Source organism: Rhinopithecus roxellana, chromosome 4, assembly GCF_007565055.1.
Source record: "Rhinopithecus roxellana isolate Shanxi Qingling chromosome 4, ASM756505v1, whole genome shotgun sequence".
Classification (NCBI taxonomy): Eukaryota; Metazoa; Chordata; class Mammalia; order Primates; family Cercopithecidae; genus Rhinopithecus; species Rhinopithecus roxellana.
The window spans coordinates 65,317,414-65,340,069 of record NC_044552.1 but is presented as its reverse complement, the minus strand read 5'-3'; the positions used below and the strand labels follow the sequence as shown (position 1 = coordinate 65,340,069).

General features: G+C 42.4%; 2 non-coding genes and 1 pseudogene across 2 annotated transcripts; all 3 read left to right on the top strand.

Moving 5' to 3' along the window:
• The first annotated feature begins 6,740 nt into the window (after nt 1–6,740).
• On the top strand, nt 6,741–11,441 carry LOC104663981 (annotated as a pseudogene).
• Nucleotides 11,442–19,649: 8,208 nt separating this feature from the next.
• Nucleotides 19,650–19,721, top strand: TRNAW-CCA. The gene has a single exon. It is a non-coding gene; the product is annotated as a tRNA-Trp (tRNA).
• Nucleotides 19,722–20,797: 1,076 nt separating this feature from the next.
• On the top strand, nt 20,798–20,869 carry TRNAM-CAU. Its single transcript has one exon. It is a non-coding gene; the product is annotated as a tRNA-Met (tRNA).
• Nucleotides 20,870–22,656: the final 1,787 nt, after the last annotated feature.

Sequence of the window (22,656 nt, the reverse complement as noted above, 5' to 3'; positions counted from 1 at the left end):
GAAACCCCCATCTCTACTAAAAATACAAAAAAATTAGCTGGGCTTGGTGTTGGGCGCCTGTAATCCCAGCTACTCAGGAGGCTGAGGCAGGGAGAATTGCTTGAACCGGGAGGTGGAGGTTGCAGTGAGCCGAGTTGTGCCACTACACTCCAGCTTGGGCAACAGAGCCAGACTCCATCTCAAAAAAAAAAAAAAAAAAAAAAAAAAATTGCCAGGCTCAGTGGCACAGTGGCTCACACCTGTAATCCCAACACTTTGGGAGGCAGAGGTAGGCTGATCACCTGAGCTCAGGAGTTCGAGACCAGCCCAGCCAACATGGTGAAACCCTGTCTCTACTAAAAATACAAAAATTACCCTGGCGTGGTGGCGTGCACCTGTAATCTTAGTTACTTGGGAGGCTGAGGCAGGAAAACTGCTTGAGCCTGAGAGGCAGAGGTTGTAGTGAGCCAAGATTGTGCCACTGCACTCCAGCCTGGGTGACAAAGTGAGACTCCATCTCAAAATAAATAAATAAATAAATAAATAAATAAATAACAAATTAAAAAAATAAAAGAATACAGTATAAAGAAGCCCTTATACAAAAAGAAAAATAAATAAGCAAAACAAACAAACAAAAAAACAAAAGAAGCCCTCGTATGCCCATTCACAACTTCAGCAACTTTTAACATTTTGCTAGATGGAAAGTGTTCTGTCTCTTTAACCTCCCTTTTCTTCCCACATGCCATACGTTTTCACCCCTAAGCATTTTCTGTGCGTGTGTGTGTGTGTGTGTGTGTGTGTGTGTGTGTGTTGTATGTTTTTGTGACAGGGTCTTGCTCTGTCTGTCACCCAGGCTGTAGTACAGTTGCACAATCATAGACTCAACCCCTCAATGAGTATAGAAGCTTGCATATCATCTTGAGGTTACAGAAAGAATGGGGGCTAGGATCCTGGCAAAACAGGTTATGGAAGCAGGATGAAGAGGAATTCTGTTGAGGGGCAATAAATAATTTCTAGGGAGAATCCAATGTGTTTGAAAAACATACAGTGGTGTGGGACAAAGTCTGTTGGGCCTGCAGAGTGGACAATGGTTTTTGACAAAAATCTGTTCAGGTTTCTGGACAGACTTTAGTCTTCCTTTCTACTATATTGTTACTGGGGGTCCCAGTTGCCCCTAAAGAGCCTCTTTTCTGTGTGGTGTCCAGAAACCAATACACAAAACCAAGTGTCAAGCAGCGCAGGCTTTGTCTAATGACCATGGAGTTGGAGAAGTGGGAGTATAGCTTGCAAATAACTTTCCAACCCCTGAGAACTGGGAAGTCACAGATGTACTGTATCTTACTTAGTAAAGGGGCTAGGCATTAAGAGCAAGGGAAGGAATATTCCTGCTTTTTCTTGGGAAGGGATGAAGATTTTCTTGGAATCAAGGAACCTCTTCTTTTTTGTCCTTTTTCGGTCTCTTCCAGTCATTGTCATGGTGATTGTCAACCGTCATGGTGCACTTGCAAATGTCATTTAGCACAGAAATTGGATTAGAATGAAGCTAGGGGTTCTTCAGGGGATGAATAAGCTGCCTAAGAAGAAATCCATGATCACAGACATTCTGTTTCCTAAAAATAAGCAGAGTTAAGCTGAACAGGAATTTAGGTATATCACATACACCTTGCATTGGGCAACAAAAGCAGAATAGGGGTCCAGCTAAGTCTTGCAGGCATTGCAAGGGCAACAAATTCCCTTTTTAAATGTTCATGCCTCATTCTTGAGGGGTGCTGAAGGGCAAAGTCTATTTTCTGTAGCTTCTTTATGCTGAGTTTGGACGTAGGTAAGCATCCTGTTAAAGGAGTGAAACTCTTCCCTGTCATTTTCAGAGAGGTTTGATTCTCTCCTGGCTATAGGCTTAGCTGTTTGTACCCCTGAGTAGCCCAACATTTGAAGGTTTACGGCTTTTGGGCTTTTTGCAACAAACTTGGTGTCAGAGTTCAGAAGTCAGGGACCCAAAATTAAAATGGTTACTGCTGTGACAATTACTGAGACAATGGGGCTTCCCAGCCACCCTAATTAATCATTAGCTATCCTGCCTAGGATGGGTGAAGAGGGGTCTCTCTTTGTCTTATCCAGTATGGCTATATTTTAATAACAGATTTCTAAGTTTTCTTCAACTTGGCCAGAGGTATTTATATAGAAGCAATATTCCTCTCTTCACATGGTACATGTGTCCCTGCCTCTGCTGTGAGTACATCTAGAGTCATTTGTTGTTTTAGCATTAAAGTAGGGAGTTCAAGTCTGTCTGTTGAGCATCCAGAGTATTGACTCTAGCTTTCTGTGGTTGTTGAATATGGATTGAGATGTTTTTAATGGACTTCTCTAGGTCACCTATTCCTAGACACCAGAAAATGCTTTGGTATAGGGAGTGTCCTATACCACTTCTACTAATAATTAGATTAGAGGTAGCTAAGGGCCCAAAGCTGAGTTGGTCTGGATCATATAGGTTCCTTTCTCCACAGCCTTGGATCTTGTGATATTTAAAGCAGTGGAAAGGAATACCCTAAGGTTAAATACTTTCCCTGAGGACCCTAGATGAGATGTATTGATGCAAACTCCCTTCTAACACTGAGAGATAGCAATAAAGAGGTTTATGCCACATAACCAAAGGTTTCCAGTTCCTTTTAAAGACATTGCAGGTCAGATGTGGTGGCTCATGCTTGTAATCCCAGCACTTTGGGAGGCCGAGGCAGGAGGATCACTTGAGCTCAGCAGTTCAAGATCAGCCTGGGCAACATAGTAAGACTCCATCACTATTTTATGAAAGAAAAAGAGAGAGAGGAGAAAAAGAGAGAGAAGAGAAATGGGAAGAGAAAGAATGAAAAAGAAAGAAAGAAAGAAAGAAAGAAAGAAAGAAAGAAAGAGAAAGAAAGAAAGAAAGAAAGAAAGAGAAAGAAAGAAAGAAAGAAAGAAAGAAAGAAAGAAAGAAAGAAAGAAAGAAAGAAAGAAAGAAAGAAAGAAGAAGAAAAAGAGAAAGAACAGCTGTTGCAGTGGTAAGCCCTTGTAACCAGGCATGGAAGTGGGAGGCATGTAACCCTATGGACTCCAGTTCTTTTTCAGGGTCCCATGCATCCTGGGGTCAAAATTTGAGGACATGCCATGAAAAATAATCATTAATGATTGTATTTGTGCTCCCGCTTTTGGTGGCACCTGCAGTGAACAATCACCACCTGGGCTTGTTCTCCTATGGGCTGGTTCCCTTATTTAAAGTCCAATAGCTTTAAAAATGACAGCACCATTCTGACCTGTTTGTTATCAGATGTTAACATGCCCCTTTCCTTCCAAATAGCTCCATGTGTGTAGCATAGAGTAGGCATACTTGGAATTTGTGCATACACTGAAATTTTTCCTTCCCCCATCTCCAGCAGCCAGGTTAGTGCAGTAAGTTCTGCTTTTTGAGAACTTGAGAGCATCCCGTCGGGAGGACATGGGCCTCTATAACTTTGGTGAGACAGACAATAGCATAACCTGTCCTCCTCTGTCCCCCTTGCATACAGTTATTCTCTTCAGTCAACCATTCGGTTTCTGCATTTTCAATGGGCTGGTCTACTGGACTATACTTCTTTTTTTTTTTTTTTTCTTTTTTTTTTTTGAGACGGAGTCTCACTCTGTCGCCCGGGCTGGAGTGCAGTGGCCGGATCTCAGCTCACTGCAAGCTCCGCCTCCCGGGTTTACGCCATTCTCCTGCCTCAGCTTCCCGAGTAGCTGGGACTACAGGCGCCCACCACCTAGCCTGGCTAGATTTTTGTATTTTTTAGTAGAGACGGGGTTTCACCGTGTTAGCCAGGATGGTCTCGATCTCCTGACCTCATGATCCGCCGGTCTCGGCCTCCCAAAGTGCTGGGATTACAGGCTTGAGCCACCGCGCCCGCCCTGGACTATACTTCTTTCATCACTTCTAGACAGTTGTAGAATAAATGCCCATCCTTAGATGGAAATAGGGTGGTAGGGTTCTAATTATTACACACCTTTAAAATTTTGGGGGGTTGTCAACAAGCATTACTTATAACTGGAGGGTCCTGCCCCGGGGATAGTCATTCTGCCTCCCCCTTTTTTTTAATGAGAGTTTGGGTATGGTGAGGAGTCCAGATAGTTAAGGGCTGCCCAAAGGTTAGCTTCTCTGTCTCCTTCAGGAGGAGGGCTGTAGCTGCCACTGACCAGAGGCAAGATGGTTTGCTTTTAGCAACCAGGTCCAATTGCTTAGAAAAGTAGACCACCACCTGAGGCAGAGGGGCTAGCATCTAATATCCTTAGGGATATTCCTTCTCCTCTCATGGACATAAGGATGGAAGGGTTTGCTTATAGCTGTTAGGGCTGATGCTGGGGCCGTCATAAGCTGGGTCTTAACCTCTTGGACTGCTTGATTGCATTCTACCATCCATTTAAAAGGGCTCATGTCCTTTCCTTTTGATTGTTTATACGAAGGGTGGGCAATGAGGCCAAAATCAGGAGTGCAGAGGTGGTAGAACCAGGCCATTCCCAGGAACCCTCAGCGTTGCTTCTGGGTCCTTGGTGCTTATAGTTGGCATATTACCTCCCATCTGTCTTGGGACAAACCTTGTTCTCCTTCTAGGAGGGACCCCAAAAAGGTAACCTGCTGCTGAGAAATCTGTGCTTTTCCCTGGGAGACCTTATAATTTCCCTTTCTGCTAAGAAGTTGAAGACTAGCATGGTATTCTGATGTGAAATTTGTTTGGAGGGGCTGGAAATAAGAATGTAGTCCATGTCCTGGAGGAGGGTTCCCTGTTCCAAGGTCAGGCCCTCCAGAACTCTGTCTAAGGCCTCTCCAAATATCGTGGGTGACTTCTTGAGCCCTCGGGCTGTATTACAGTTCATCTTAGCTGCTGTTTTTTTGCCTATCTGGGAATCCTGCCACTCAAAGGCAAAGAGGAGCTGAGAGTCTGGTCTGCAGGATACAGAAAAAGGCATTTTTTAGACATAGGACTGAGTACCGTGTCTAACTAGGGGGCAGCGTGGACAGTAGGGTGTAAGGTTTAGGAACCACTGAGTATATGTCTTCTGTGACCTTATTAATTGCCCCCAAATTTTGTACTAGTCAGTATTTTCAATTTGGCTTCTTAACAAGGAAGATGGGAGTATTGTAAGGGGATTGACAAAGCTTGAGTAGGCCTTGCTTAAATAAATTGTCTATGACAGGCTTAATTCCTAAAGTTCCTCCTGGTTCAAGGGGTATTGCCTCTCATTTGGGTAGGGACATCCTGGTTTCAGCTTGATAATCACAGGGGGGCTAGTCCTGGCCCTTCCAACTTCCTGAGTTGTCCATACTTGAGGATCCATCTCAGGTAAGTCAGATCCTCTGGCTGACCTGCCCTTCTCAGGAGGTAGGAAGGCCAGGGCCTATAGATGGCCCCTATTTTCAAGAATTTCAATTTACAATTCCTTTCCTTTTAAGTATATGGTTACCCTCAGCTTGTACAACAAGTCTTATCCTAATAGTGAAACAGGACACTCAGGCAAAGAGGAAAGCGTGTGACATCACTGACCCATCTAAATCACATTCTAATGGTTCCATAAAGAATTTGTTCTGTGATTTCCCTTCTACTCCCATAATAGTGCATTTATTTTTGCATAAACTTCCTTGCTGGGTATTCAAGACTGAGTGGACAGCCCCTGTTTCAACTAAGATTTTCTCCCCTCTTACTGTTAAGGTCAGCTGGGGCTCCTCCAGGGAGACTTGCAGGGCCGGGTGAGGAGCCTCCTGGCTCCTTTCAGCAGCCTTGCTCGGCTACTTGCACCATCTGCCTGGGCAGGGCATGGTCTTGCCACTCTTGCAACTTCCACTAATTTCACTGGAGACATTCCCCTTTCCAGTGACCCTCTTCCTTTGCATATGGCACACTGCTTAGAGTCTAGCCTCCAAGATCTCCCTAGTCGGGGTTTCCAGTGACTTTAGGGGAGTTGCAGGGCCTTTTCTTGGTGGACCCCATCTGGGTTTCCTACTGATTCAGGAGGGTGAGAGCCAAAATACTGGCTGTCTTCTTGGCCCTCTTGTCCTCTTTGGTATCAGCCTCTGCATCTCTGTTGTTTAACATCCAGAAGGCAAGTTCCACCAGTGTGTGGGAGAGAGTTGTTGGCTCTATCTAGTTATAGTTTTTGTAACTTTTTTCTAATATCAGGGTCACGCTGAGATATGAAATGGGATTATTAAGATAGCCACCCCTTCTGCCCCCCTTGAATGAATTGGGGTCAGTGCTGGTGTAGATAGGAAGACATTCTCTCAAATCTCACTATGAAGATAGATTGTCTCTCCTGGGGTCCTTTATTACTCTCCTTTAGCTAACTTCAGTTAGTAGATTTCTTTCCTGTGGTCTCAATTTTTTTAATCCTAACACTCTACAGGGACTGAGTTGTGCCCTTCCTGTCCCTGTCTCAGGGTCCCAAGGGTAGCCAAGGTCTGGTGCAGCCTCATTCCTTGGTCTTTTAAAAGGATGGCTTGCCTTGTCCCTGTGGGCTCCATCCACTTCCTCGCTAGCCTTTTTGAGAACAGAGCTTTGGGTTTTCCGTTTTTTTGTTTTTGTTTTTGTTTTTTTCCTGCTGAGAGGTGAGAACAATGTTCAAAAGGGATTGGATACCTGCCTAGTTGGGGTCATGGGTCTGAAAATACCCTAAATGAGGTTTTTTTGAAGCCCCTCAGGATCTCTTTCTAGTCATTTAGAATGAGGCTTCCAATTATAAAGATCTGAAATTGTGAAGGGAACATGTACAGTAACCATCCCTCCTTCCCTATTGGAGACCTGCCAGAGGGGAGAGGTAAGATGACTCACCCTGGGTACTGTCCCGGCTGACTCCCTGACAGGAGTCCAAGGATGATGAAAGAGGGTGTGCTGCCTGCAGGTAGGGGCTATTATTCCCATTTGATAGATGAGGAGGCAGCTTAAAACCCTCCCTAACCACTTCCCTCTCCCCTGCCCTTTTTTATCCTTCTTCCATGCCTATGCTTAATTTTTCTCCATAACATTTAAGTCATCATCTGACATTATATATGTTACTTATTTTCTCTCTGTACCATTAGCATGCCAACTCCTTGAGAATGCACTTCTGTTGAGTTTTGCATACTGCTCTGTCCCTTTGCCTCTGTGGTTGAGCTCTGACATGCTTAGACAGCATGCTTTTTGGTGACACATTATTCAGAGACATGAGAATTAACATAGAAATGCATTTAAAGAGACTGTGAAATGTAGCTCACACCTGTAATCCCAGCAGTTTGTGAGTCTGAGATGGGAGGATCGCTTAAGCCCAGAAGTTTAAGACCAGCCTGGGAAGACCCTGTCTATGAAAAGTAAAAAAAAAAAAAAAAAAAAAAAAAAAAATTAGCTGAGCATGGTGGCTCATGCCTATAGTCCCAGCTACTATGGAGGCTGAGGTGGGAGGATCACTTGAGCCCTGCAGTTTGGAACTTCAGTGAGCTGTGATTGTGTCACTGCATTCCAGCCTGGGCAACAGAGGCTTGGTTTTTGAGACCCTGTGTCAGAAAACAAGGCTGGGCTTGGTGGCTCATGCCTGTAATTCCAGCACTTTGGGGAACCGAGGTGGCTGGATCATTTGAGGCCAGGAGTTCAAGACCAATCTGGCCAACATGGTGAAACCCTGTCTTTACTAAAAATATAAAAAATTAACCAGGTTTGGTGGCGCATGCTTGTAATCCCAGCTACTTAGGAGCCTGAGGCACGAGAATCGCTTGCACTGGGGAGGCGGAGGTTTCAGTGAGCCAAGATAGCGCCACTGCACTTCAGCCTGGGCAACAAGAGTGAAACTCTGTCTCAAAACTAAACTAAAATGTAGTAAATGTTCATTAGTCTGTACACTTGCTCCAATATTTCTCTTTATTTTGTCATATATAACGTATGTTTTGTTAAAAATAACATTTCAGATTGAAAATAATATGTGGACAGCAATTACTGCTTACTGCTTAATTGGGCTGTTACTGTGAGGGAAACATGAGCCAGTATCTGTGACACACTGTAAATTGTAAAGTACCCTACAACTGTCACTAACTGCTCTCCAGAGAACTGTTTTTCCCCTTCAGTAATTTGCTTTCCCTTCTCCCCTGCTCCTTTCACTTCTCATTCCTCTTTCTCTCCCTCCTACTCCATCCTTCTCCTCCTTCCCCCTCCTCCCTCTCTCCTCTCCCTCCTCCCACTCCTCACCTTTTCTCTGCTCTCTCCTCTTTCCCCCCACAAGTCCTCCTCGTCTCCTCCTCGTTCCCTCACTCTATCATCTCCTCCCCTCCCTCCCTCTCTCTGTTCCTCTCCATCCCTACTTGCCCATCCCGTCTCCTCCCTCCCCAGCTTTTTCCCTCCTCCCGCCTCTTCGACCTCATTTCTCAGTTGTCTCTCTCTCTATCTCTAGGCTTCGCCGTCCCCTCGTGGCCGATATGCATCACTGCATGTGCCGTGGGCCCGAGAAAGTCTCACCCTCTCAATCCCTGCCAATGCAGCGGCCTATAGATGGCAAGCTGAGGGCTGTGCACAGCAGGGAACCTCAAAAGCTGAAATGCACATGTTTTGCTCCTAGAAACGTTGACAGGCGTGGTGGCTCACGCCTGTAATCCCAGCATTTTGGGAGGCCGAGGTGGGCTGATCACGAGCTCGGGAGTTCAAGACCAGCCTGACCAGTAAAAATACAAAAATTAGCCGGGCATGATGGCGTGTGCCTGTACGTTTATATGAATACAAACTGAGCTTTGTTTCCATCCTCAGCCCCTTCCCGCTTAATGGCATATCCTTCAACTTAGTCAAACCAGGCTACTCCTGAGTCAATGGTCTTCGTCCTAGTCAATTCAGGGCTTTACTAATTAATTTTGGGCTCCTCCTTTTCCTCAGATGGTATCTCAGTTTGGACATGAAGAGAAAACCGCTGCTGTGTCCACGCATGGAAAATAATTGCTGGCCCTCCCTGGTCGTCTGTCCACTAGGGTATCTCCCTCTGCGTTCTTGTGCCCTGGTTTCTGATTTCAGAACCACTAAAATCCTGGCTTCTTTCCTCAACATCCTGGAGAGGTATCCTCAGCCTCTGAACCAGTCAGCCACATTCACACCCAGAGGAAGCAGGAAGCATTCACAGCTTCCCCTATACCCTACAACTCTGCCTTGGGTCCTCCCAAAGCTATATCCAAATAAGGTGACATTCTGAGGTACTAAGATTAGGATTTCAACATATGAATTTTGGGGGACACAAAACTGAATCCATAAAAAGGTGGTTCAGGTCCTTTTAGAAAACATGTTCCGAAAGTCCACGTATCTATAAATTTTTAAAAACTAGAAGATGATTTTGAATTGAGCCTATTATTAAGAGAGACTTCATTTAAAGACTGAAAATAAACATCTTCTACAAGAATGATTTATTTTGTGCATTCCTAAACAATGATCAGCATATGGTAGTTGCTGAAGTATGCCATTGTTTCTACAGGAAATCTAGACATTTTAGTTACTTGGGGATGGAAATGGGAAAGTCATTTCCTTTGGAAGAGTAACTAGGAAGGAACCCAAAATAAGGGTATTGTCAAGGATAGTTCACCAGATGGAGAAGGTCTTGTTAGTTTCTTTCTTAAAGCATCTCTCTTTACTGTCTGAGAAACTTGTCTTCCTATCTTCACCCATGGAGAAAGAAATTAAGTCAGTCCTGTGTTTCTTGCTGAATTCACCAGATCTCAGAAGTTCTGTTTCAGTTGTCTGTTAAGGAAGACCTCTATAGATTTAACTTGGTTGTGATACCCTCTTCTCTGGAAAGTCTCATCTCTGAGTTCTTTAGTTGAATATTGTGACTACCACACATGAGAGAAGGGAGGGGTATGAAAACCAAAGTTAGTGAGGAGTGGTAGGTGTGGGAGAACAGGGTTGGGGCTCAGAAGGCCTAAATTCTGGCATGAACTGAATTCATACCCTGGAGTGTCAGATTGATTTATTGGCTTAAACAATAAAGAAGAGTTTTCTCAATTCATAAGACATTCTCAGGTAGGACATGGAGAGACTCTAGTAAGGTGGCATGCCACAGTCATTCTCCCTCCTCCTAGTGATCTTTTCTGTATTGTAGAGGCAGGAAAACAAAAAACTACATCTCTCAGGTTCTCAGGCAGTCATGATTTGGAAGAAAAATGTAGCTTAAACAAACTATATCTAGCAAATCAGATGTAGTCACATGGAATTTGGAGGATAGAAATGAGGCGGGGACTGCATTTCTGCAGTTTCAACTGTTGTTTGGTTCTCCTGTGTACTGTTGTTAGCAGAGTCTCCAGTGACCCATAATGGATTTTTAAGACTTGAGAGGCAGGCCATAAGGCAGCTGTTTTACTGGTGTTGATGCAGGTGCTGCATGGTTCTGGAGCTGGCAGCAGGCGGGAGCTTTCTGATGGTGGTGGTTTTCTTGATTGTGGCAGTGATGCTGTAGTCCATGGTGGTGACACTGTAGTGATTTTAGAGGAGCCAGCAGCTCCCTCAGTGATCCAGTTCTGCAGTGTGGCATTGGAAGTCAATCCGAAGGCTCAACATAGAAATGTTACAAAATTTATTGTAAAAAATCTTTTCCTGATCTTGCAAGATGGCGGGTGAAAAAGTTGGAAGCCAGATACTAAAGAGAAGAAACCCCAAGCCAAGAAGGCTGATGCTGGTGGCAAGGTGAAAAAGGGTAACCTCAAGGCTAAGAAGCACAAGAAGGGGAAGCCCCATTGCAGCCGCAACCCTGTCCTTGTCAGAGGAATTGGCAGGTATTCCTGATCTGCCGTGTATTCCAGAAAGGCCATGTACAAGAGGAAATACTCAGCCGCTAAATCCAAGGCTGAAAAGAAAAAGAAGGAGAAGGTTCTTGCAACTCTTACTAAACAGTTGGTAGTGACAAGAACGGCGGTACCCGGGTGGCTAAACTTCGCAAAATGCCTAGATATTATCCTACTGAAGATGTGCCTCGAAAGCTGTTGAGCCACGGCAAAAAACCCTTCAGTCAGCACGTGAGAAAACTGCAAGCCAGCATTACCCCCGGGACCATTCTGATCATCCTCACTGGACGCCACAGGGGCAAGAGGGTGGTTTTCCTGAAGCAGCTGGCTAGTGGCTTGTTACTTGTGACTGGACCTTTGGTCCTCAATTGAGTTCCTCTACGAAGAACACACCAGAAATTTGTCATTGCCGCCTCAACCAAAATCGATATCAGCAATGTAAAAATCCCAAAACGTCGTACTGATGCTTACTTCAAAAAGAAGAAGCTGCGGAAGCCCAGACACCAGGAAGGTGAGATCTTCACACAAAAACCAGAAATACAAGATTACAGAGCAGCGCAAGATTGATCAGAAAGCTGTGGACTCACAAATTTTACCAAAAATCAAAGGTGTTCCTCAGCTCCAGGGCTACCTGAGATCTGTGTTTTCCCTGACGAATGGAATTTATCCTCACAAATTGGTGTTCTAAATGTCTTAAGAACCTCACTAAATAGCTAACTACAAAAAAAAAAAAAAAAAAAAAAGAAAGAAAGAAAAAAGAACTTTTCCTGTTTAAACAATCTGAAGTGCGTTCGATTGTTTGCATTTTAACCCTGACAACACAGACGGCAATTTCAATGTATCCTCATTAAAGACCCAGGTTCTTTCCATCTTTACATTTTGCAAGGTTAATGTAATGCATCAGCTTAGCTCCCTTCATGGTCACAAGATGGCTACGATTGTCTCTAGGATCATATCCAGGCATAGTAACACCCAACAGAGGAATTTGTTTGTTTTCATTTGTTTGTTAACTGTAGTATTCCTTGGGTCTAGAAAAGTGCTTCACACACATTAGGCCAACAATAAATATTTGTTGAATGAATAAATGAATGGATGGATGGATCACTGATCTAGAACCACAAAAGAGCCAGTTTACTTTTCTGCTGACTGGCCTATCCTCCCTTCAAAATGGAAAGAATGTTTTTTCTAAAGTAACATAAATATACACATACACAAAAGTTGAGTTTTCATATCCTAATACTTTGTTTCTAACAATGCAACTCAAACTCAATTAAGGAGAAGAAAAAAGGAATGTATCATACTATTACAAGGATACAGTGGGGACTGTGGAGCTCAAGCACAGAGCTCCAGCTGGGCCTCATCACAGCTGGGAAACAGCAGAGGGAGTGAAGATGACAAGCAGAGGAGTCAGCTGGAACTAGGGGACACCTCAAGTTCAGGTCTCCCACAGGCTGTGACCTTGGCAACAGTATGTGTTGGAAGTTTCTGAATCTTTCTGCTTACTGACACCTGTGCTAACACCAGAATAAGAAAGAAATTCTGGAGATGCATCTGATGCTAAGGGGAACAGCTGCCTCTGTCTGCAAGAAAACACCTTCCTCTGGTGCAGAGGCCTGAACTCTTTTTTTCTTTGTATTTTCTGCTACATTTTTGGATTTGCAGGTCCTCCTATGTCTTTCGTAACTGCTCTTGTAGTGCAGCCATAGATGAATGGACATGGCTATGTCCCGGTAAAACCTTATCTATGGGAAATGAAATTGGAATTTCATATAACGGATGTGGCACAGATGATTATTCTGCTTTTAATTTATATTCAGCAATCTAAAAATGTAAAAACAGCTGTAGGCAGTACAAAAACAGGTAGTAGGCCACATCTGGCCTGCAGGCATGTTTCCTGACCCTTGATCTACCCTAATGACTGTTGGATATTTGAGATGTTTTCTGAGGCCTGGTTTTTGAAATCTACAAAAAAGTTTTTAAAAGTTTTTTGCTCAAAGAAAGGAAATCTAGTGAAGGAACTGACCTTTAGCTTATCATGGCCTGGTTTTTTTTGTTAAAGTGCTTTATATTGAATACAAACCAACAAAAATCCTATTGCCAAACCATCAAACTATCCTACTATTAAAATGTCACTCTTTCATAAGTGAATTACTACTGTTTTTATACTTGGGATATGGAATGTTTTATATACTTGATAATTATGTCTTAGAAAAGAAAACTTTTTGGCCGGGCGCTGTGGCTCATGCCTGCAATCCCAGCACTTTGGGAGGCTGAGGTGGCTGGATCACTTAGGTCAGGAGTTTAAGACCAGCCTGGCCAACATGGTGAAACCCCGTCTTTACTAAAAATACAAAAATTAGCTTGGTGAGGTGGCGTGCACCTGTCATCCCAGCTACGCAGGAGGCTGAGGCGGAAGAATTGCTTGAACCCATGAGGCGGAGGCTGCAGTGAGCCAAGATTGTGCCACTGCACTCCAGCCTGGGCAACAGAGCGAGAAAAAAAAAGAAAAGAAAAGAAAAGAGAACTTTTTAAAATTGAATATTTGTAATTTGTTGTTCCCTGTGATTTTATGCTATAAAACTTAGGCACTTCTATAAATACATATTAAATATAACCCTGTGTTATACTGGAGTTCTTATGATTAGAATCTGCATATTAGAAGGAATTAGTTCAAAGAGCAAACTCTAATGAGAAGACTCATTTATACATTCATTAAAACATTTTTATTATTATCAATTTATTATTATTATTATTATTATTATTTTGAGATGGAGTCTCCCTCTGTTACCCAGGATGCAGAGCAATGGCACCATCTTGGCTCACTGTAGCCTCCACCTCCTGGATTCAAGTGATTCTTGTGCCTCAGCCTCCTGAGTAGCTGGGACTATAGGTGCATGCCACCATGTCTGGCTAATTTTTGTATTTTTAGTAGAGATGGGGTTTTACCATGTTGGCCAGGTTGGTCTTGAACTCTTGACCTCAAGTTATCCACCCGCCTTCAACCGCATTAAAACATTTTCAGTAGATTTAATACTTTGATCATAATTGGGAGGTGTTGATCAAGTTGTCTTGTAAATCAAGTTGGCTTTTTGTTGTCAGATTCATTCCCCATCCTTCCTCTGCTCTGAGCATCCTTACCTTCTGGCCTCTGGGTAGGGTTAGCCAATGGGAGAACGACAAAAGGTTGGAATTCAAGAGGAGCTCTGAGGCCAGGATATTCTTTCTTTCTGCTTCCTGTAGCATTGCCTGCAATAACTGCATCCATTTCAAGGTCTGAAATTCTCCCCTTGGAATTCTAGCTCCTGATGCGTCATTTCCTGCAGACCACTGTCACCCTTCTACCTCCCACTCTGGGCTCTAACATGGCCTCTTCCCGCTGCCCCTCCATCCTTAGGGGTGATAATAGCTTCTTGTTGTGGCTATTTTAATCTCTGGGTTACCCATCTGTGAATCCTTATCTTGGTAGCCAGTTCATTTTGCTCTTTGTGACGATGTCTTATAAGTTCAGCCTAGATCATCTGCTCCTTGCAGGAAGGTAAAGTGATCGCTTGTATGAAATCTTATCTCAAACAACAGGCTCCCTAACTCTTCAGTTTAAACTTTAATTTTCTCTTCTGTAAAATGAAACTACTGACACTGTTAAAGTCTGCTGACCGAAGACCTCTAGAAACACACTTGTGGTCAAACAAAGCTAGGTTTATTAAACTTGCTACAGCAAGAGAGAATGAACGCTGGTGGAATAGTAAGGCATCTAGGTAAGGGGGGTTGGGAGAAGCTTACTATTCTAAGGAGAGTGTAAGGGAATCAAATATCAGCTCTGGACTGGGTGTGGTTAGGAGGTGGAGCAGTTTAGTAACTGAGTGTGAGTCACTTTTTTGAATTTTTATTTAGGAGGCAGGAGAAGAATTAAAGTGGGGCTGGGGATGTCATTGGTAAGAAATCATAGTCACTCTACTATCCTGGAAAAGGGGTATTTACTTTTTTTTATGGGTGTAGAGTGTCCTTATTTCTTTCCTGTGTCATATGTAATTATGGAGTGATCTTGTCTTCATCTTGTTGTTCCACCTCAGGTAACACAACGGCCTTGTGTGATCATTGTTTATACGGTGCAACAACATAAATGAAAAAAATTTTTTGTGTGTCAGAATTGTGTATGTTCAATTGCCCTAGCTTTTAGTTTCTACATGTTGGGCAATTTTTTATGTTTTCAGCACCAACCTCACAGGCTTATTGTAAAGATGGAATATATTATATGTCAGCATATAAAAATTCAGAGAAATATTATTGGCACATAATAAATGCTTAATAAACATCAGTGCTATGGTTTGGATGTGGTTTGTTAGACCCCACCAAGTCTCATGCTGAAATGTGATCCTGATGTTGGAGGCAGGGCCTTGGGGGAGGTGTTTGGGTCATGGGGGCAGGTGCTTCATGAATAGTTTGGTGCTATTCTCACTGGAAGGAGTGAGTTCTGACTCTTCGTTCTCACAGCACTGGTTGTTAAAAAGAGCCTGGCGTCTCCTTTTCTTTCGTTTTCTCTGTCTCACTATGCCATCTCCATATACTGGCTTCCCTTCACCTTCCACCATGAGTGGAAGTTTCCTGGGGCCCTCATCAGAAGCAGATGCTGGTACCATACTTCTTGTACATTCTGCAGAACCACGAGCCAAATACACCTCTTTGCTTTAAGATTACCCAGCCTCAGTTATTCCTTTATAGCAACACAAACAGGCTAAGACACTTAGTTTATTCTAAGTGTCATTACTGCTGAGAAAACTAAAGACTAGACCTTGGTGGTACAATAGAGCCCCTTGTACTGGCTCACAGGAGCCAACTATGCACATCTCTTCCCAACTTAACATTCAGTGACTCTGCATCTGTAGTTTGAATCAGTTATGGTGAGAGAATTTGCAAGCACTACTTGCTAAGATAGCGTCTTTCCCTCAAGAGCTGGTTGTTAAACATTTACCAGTATACCCATCTGGGAATGACCAAGACAGTAAGGAGTTCAACAAAAAAACAAATGTGGGATTGAAATTTACTAATTTCTTAAAAAATAAATTTAAAAATATATTTACTTTGATGAGAGTGGGAAGAAATCTGAGTCAAGCTAAAATAAGATTATACCTAGAATGAAGTCCACATTAATATAACCTTTTTAAGGTAGTATTGCATTTACTCTTTTTTTTTTTTTTTTTTTTTTTTGAGACGGAGTCTCGCTCTGTCACCCAGGCTGGAGTGCAGTGGCACAATCTCAGCTCACTGCCACCTCTGCCTCCCAGGTTCAAGCGATTCTCCTGCCTCAGCCTCCTGAGTAGCTGGGATTACAGGCGGGTGCCACCACACCCAGCTAATTTTTTTTTTTTTTTTTTTTTGTATTTTTGGTAGAGATGGGATTTCACCGTGTTAGCCAGGGTGGTCTCAATTTCTTGACCTCATGATCTGCCCACCTCAGTCTCCCAAAGTGCTGACATTATAGGCGTGAGCCACCACACCCAGCTTTCTTTCTTTGTTTTTTTGAGACAGGGTCTTACTTTGTCACCCAGGTTAGAGTGCAGTGGCATGATTTTGGCTCACTGCAATCTTGACCTCCTGGATTCAAGCAATCCTTCTACCTCAGCCTCCTGAGTAGCTAGAACTACAGGTGTGCACCACCATGCCCTACTAATATTTGTATTTTTTGTAAAGATGGGGTTTTGCCATGTTGCCCAGGCTGTTCTCAAACTCCTGGGCTCAAGGGATCTGTGTGCCTTGGCGTTCCAAAGTGCTTGGATTACAGGTGTGAGCCACCACATTCAGCATTGTATTGCGTTTACTAAAGAGTATTATCTATTTATATATATCTGCTCAGCTTGGTTTTTTAGAGTGAGAAAGTAAAGTGCGGAAGATATCCTAATTGATTTACAAACAATGGTGCATTATTAAATGAGATAATGATTTTTAGAATTTTGGAAAATTGTATTTTCTGCCATATGTTTATCATGTACATGTTAATGATTCTAGTTACCTTATTACATGGTGTTTTATGAGAAGACTGTAATTATGAGATTAGTTTATGCACTAAAACATGGGAGACAAATGAGCAAGGGGAAATAAAGCATTGTTATATTAGTTATGAATAGCAGCTAGTGATACCATTAGCTATAACACTTGTGTTATTATATAATGGAGTTGCTATAACACAGCTATAACTATAAGTCTCAGTTTTTAAACTCAATAAATGCCTTTTTTCCCTCAGGCAACATCTAATGCAGGTTTTCTGGTTGGTCTTACCAGCAATCACCAAGAGATCATTGAGTGGCTTTGGCTCTAGGATCATGGAGTTCTCCACTGGATTTTCAGCATTTGACCAACAGAAAGAGAAAGGAACACTCATGAGAAGTTTTCCTAAACCAAGACTTCTTCCCACATTTCATTGTCCGTATCTCAGCCACATGGCCACATCTAAGTACAAGGGAGGATGGGAAATGTAGATTAGCTGTGTTTCTGATGGGAAAAGAAACAGACCTTCATAATTTTTTTTTTTTTTTTTTTAACAGGATCTCGCTCTGTCGCCCAGGCTGGAGTGCAGTTGCATGATCTTGGCTTACTGCAATCTCCACCTCATGGGCTCAAGTGATTCTTGTGCCTCAGCCAGCCACCCAGGTAGCCGCGCTCACAGGCACACCTGGCTAATTTTTGAATTTTTTAGTAGAGGTGGGGTTTTATCATGTTGCCCTGTCTGGTCTTGAACTCCTGACCTCAAGTGATCCACCTGCCTCGGCACCCCAAAGTGCTGGGATTATAGGAGTGAGCCACCATGCTGGGCCCAGATTAGCTGCTATGTTAGAAACAATGCATTATAAATAACCAGACAGAAATCTGCTGTGCTGTGAATCACCATTAAATACCAATTAAAATGGGTGAATAAACTTCTGTAAGTTAAAGTATTTCACTGAGTTTTTCATTCCAGTTGCTGATCTAAATCGGTGTTCATTTCCAGGTTTCTCCACAGCTGGATGCTGTCAATGTCTTGTCCAATTTTAGCTGCAACCTGGGATGATGACCATTTTTACTTTTTTTTTATCCTCATGACAGAAAAATTCTAACAACTAAAATGATCAAATGTATTTAATTGTTTGCTAACACCAAAATGTAAATTTATGGAAGAAATCAAGAAATAGTAAGTGTAAATTTTACTACACTCTATGCTGAATGAGGCTGGTGGTGTGAGCAAATGCATTTAAGAATGTCACCAAACTTTAGCTGTGAGTAGTGGCCCTGTAGTCCCATCTACTAGGAAACCTGAGGCAGGAGAATGGCTTGAACCCTGGAGGTTGAGGCTTCAGTGAGCTGTGTTGGAGCCACTGCATGGTAACAGAGAGTGAGAGAGAGGCCCTGTCTCTGAAAACAAAACAAAACAAACAAACACAAACAAACAAACAAAACAAAGTAAGAATTTCGCCAAACTTTAGAGTGATACTAACATTTGTTGAGAGCAATTGATGTGCCAAGCATTGTTCTAAGCATGTATAAACTCTTTTAGCGCACATTATGTAAATAAACACAACAATCCTGTGAGGTGGATATTATTTTTATCACAATTTTATAGATGAGAAAAGTATGTATTTCAACTTTCAGTCAACAGCAGATCACACTGGATTCTCTGGCAACACCAAATCTGGAATATCCTTTCATTCTGTAAGCTGCTGTAGATCCTCCTAAGCCCTCGGTTATTTATATTCTAAAACGCCCGTTCATTTCGTCTCCCACTGCTTCTGATTCCCAACGCACCCCTCACCCAAGCCCCTCTTTCCACGAATCCGTAGAATGACTACCATAGCTTGTTAACAGTCGAATAACAGCACACAACCTACCAAAGCTACTATGATATCTACAGGTCAAACACAAACTTCTTCAATTCAGTGTTTATGGTTCTTAATTGCCAGCTGGAGCCCTTGGGCTTTGGACGGATTTTTCAGAATTAAGGGAAACCTTTATCTAGTCCATAGCAAGGCGGGGGGAAACGGTGGGGCGGGGCGGCGGAGGGGGGGGACCTTAATTTTCAGTGAAAGATGCGTGTTTTATAGCAGTGGACCACTGTTTGGAATATCTTTTCCTAAGAGTTCAAAGCGGCCCCTGCATTATTTGCGGAGATCGTCTATATGTAAATTCGAGGTCCCCAGACAAACCCCGCTGACTTTAGAAAATTCCGATCTCTGGTTACCCAAGGCAGACTCTTTAACCAGCCAAACAAAACACAGTGCCAGAATAACCCACTCACTCCTGATGACAGGATTTCTTGTTCTTTTTAGGGTCAGTTTCAGATCCAGTGATCTGATTCTGAAGAATTGTCGGTGTATGAAATCAACTCTCTCATCAGCTGAGAACGGAGGCTATAGGGAGGCGTCTTTATCTCGCAGAAAAGATGCAGCACGAACAACCTGCCAGCCCTCGCGTGAATTCGTTAACGGAAACACTGGTTGTGACCTGCAGTCAACTTTGGAAACTATTTTAAAACTCACCTTGATCAGCGTTCCTTAATGAGGAGTCGGGGGAGGAAGGATCCTCGTTATTCCCTCTTCACTACCTCCTCTCTACAACCCCATTCCAAAGCGACTGACTTTCAACAGAATCTATTTCTAAAAAGATAAAAACAACGAAACTCCCCAAACTTCCATATTTGGAATATACGGAGAAAACTAGGTAAGAAACGGAATGAAATATAAACAAGAAAAGGTGAAAATGAAGCAATTCGGAGGCAGAGAAAATCAGTGATCGGGTGGACAGCAATTTTACCGAGAGGGAAGCAGCTAGGCATTATTTTGTGTCTGTTAATAGCTACCTGGTCTTCACCAGTACCAAAATTATTTTCATGAATCAGAATGACAGGTAAATAAAAAACAGGTTCCCCGGAGGCCTCGTGGCGCAACGGTAGCGCGTCTGACTCCAGATCAGAAGGTTGCGTGTTCAAATCACGTCGGGGTCAACAGTTTTTAGCTCCCTGGCTCAGATAACTGTATGGCGGGGAGTACATTACATATTACAGGGGCAAAAAAGTTGCTTTTCCTGCTTCTCCTAGGCACTTGTATACTCAATTACTTTAGCCTCCTCAAAACGCCCCCATTCTCTTTTTTTAATAGGCAGATATACACAGGACTATGTTACGGTATTTTGGGGCTTATTTCTGGGTTTATAGAGACGTTTTCACTCTTTTATTGCAAACTTTCTGAATTATACTCTTCAGCAACTCATCCCTATTGTTAAACTCTCCCGGACTTCTCTCCATTCTCACTCCCACGCCCGCGGCCTTATCTTTTCATCCATATCTGTCTCTCCAACCCTCGGAAGCTTAGCAGAGCTTCGCAGAGACCTAGTCTGGTTTGAGTGAATGATCTAAGCTTACCTGCTTCATATTTGGATCAGCTCTTCCAGGCTACAGCGATTCCATAGAATTTCCTCGGATCTCTACGATTTCCTCAACCCTCCCTGCAAATCACGGAAGAAATCACTTGATTTCCAGAGGCAGAAAACCTGAATGCAGTTACTTCCCCAAATTCATACAGGGAATGAACCATTACATCAGAGAAGGCTAGATATTCCGTGAACTCCCTAATAGTAGTATCTGAAAATGTGCATGAATGTGCCGTTTTTTTCCCCACATGTGGCTCCAGACCCCCTACAGATTATGAATTAGCAAATTACAACATGGAAAAAAGGGAAAGTACGTTTATTTCTTCAGAAGTGTTTAAATTTCTATAACTTACAGTGACTTTAAAACATGACATTTGAAATATTAGCAGACGGTCTGTTATGTATTTACTGTACACATTCACACAATACATAGTGACAGATGTTACACCGGAGAAGTGTACCCAAAATAACCTTTTTCCTATTTCTTATTTACTGTTTTCTTAGTAGTAGTCTAAGCCTATAGCCATATTACGAACAGATTTCTGGTCTTAAAAAAAAAAAAAAAAAAAAGAGAAAACATAATTTTGCGATTTGGAAACTTGACACACTAGAAAAACGGTAATTATTAATTATGAGACCATTTCCTAGGGTAGCAGAGTGGCGCAGCGGAAGCGTGCTGGGCCCATAACCCAGAGGTCGATGGATCGAAACCATCCTCTGCTAAGTAGCTTATTCTTTCTGCATTTGTTTTTCCCCCTTCCAGAATACATCTACCTCATAGGAGTAGTAAACTGTTATAATTTTCATGACACCGTAAGGGAACTTACCTTGACTTGCATCTCTCTCAGAGATCTGCATCTCTGGCTGCAATACACTACTATCCTAAATAGATTAAAAATAACAACAAAAGCAGTAGTTTTAGCTTTTATTGTTTGAGCGCTTAATAGGTATCATGCACTATTCCAAGTTCTGAATCATTTATTCTTCGCAAGTATACGAAGTAAATACATGCTATTACTCTTACTTTACAAATGAGACAAATTGGGGTTTGTCTGCAAGTTGGGGTTTGCAGAGGTTAACTTGCCCAAAGTCATGCAGCTAGTAAATGGTAGAGCAAAACTAAAGCTCTAAACCGTTTTGCATAATTACAAACACTAACATTTACAGCAAACTTCAGACGTAGTTTCAGCTCTTCCTTTCGAGTTTTATTGGTAGGACACGAACTCACCTGTTATTAAATGCCTAGTAAAATGAGAGGTACAATATGTGACATACAGTGACATGTCCAGATTTGAGCAGGCTGTAGGAGACACTTTTCCTCTTCTTATTATTTTTTTTGTTTACTCAAACTAATACAGATGCATAAGGAGACACGTTTAAAGTAGGATGAAATCTACAGACTGTGCAAAGCTTCTGAACCTTTGGAGAGATGTTTAGACAACTGACGAAATGCATGGGGTTGAATTAATGATAAATGCCTAGAAGCTTAAGCAGTAAACAACAAGAAAAGACAATTATGTTCTAATGCTAGGGAAAAATAAAAATTATGAGGAAAGGAAAACTTAATGTATTTATTTGCTCACCTGCTGAACTATTTTTATAAAGTTGTCATATTTTAAGCTACAAATATTAAAGTATCATGTATTGTGCTATAACCATATGAGAAGACATAGAAAGGGAGCATGTGTGTGTCGGGGGTCCTAGGGTGTGAAGAAGAAAATGAACCAGTTACTCCTCTTATATAAAGTCAACAAAAGGGCCATACAAACATATTATTTAGAGATATGTAGGTAAAAGATGTTAAAATAAGCCATTTAAATAAAATGTTTAAAAAGTAAGCTTAACCACTCAGCCACGACTTACAGGCGCCAAAAGTTTTCTTAAACATTGTACATGTTATTAGATGTCACATATTGTACCTCTCACTTTACCAGGAATTTAATAGCTGAGCTAATGTCCTGCCAACAAAACTTGGAAGGAATCAACAAACTTCAAGTTCAGGCGCATATGTGGTAAGATGAGAATGTTCTTTGGGTGTTTTCTATAATGCAAATCAGGAATATGTTTCAATAACTTTAAAAATTGCTGGAGGACAGGGAGCAGAGAAGAGACTGTTGATTTTTGTTTTAAATGATTCTTGTAATTATGTGTATATAAAAATGATAGAAAAGAACCCAAAATTGTTTGCTATCTAGAAATTTTCTGTTTGTGAATTATCAATCATAACTTTCACAGAATGACACAAGGATTTCCCGGACGGACGTGGTGCCTCACGCCTGTAATCTAGCACTTTGAGAGGGCGAGCCGGGCTGATCACTTGAGGTCAGGAATTCCAGACCAGCCTGGCCAACATGGCGAAACCCCCTCTCTTAAAAATAAAAAAATAATTAGCTGGGTGTCCTGGCGCACGCCTGTAATTCCAGCTACTCTGGAGGCTAAGGATAGGAGAGTCGCTTGAACCCAGGAAGCGGAGGTTGCGGTGAGCTGAGATCACGCCACTGCTCTGTAAC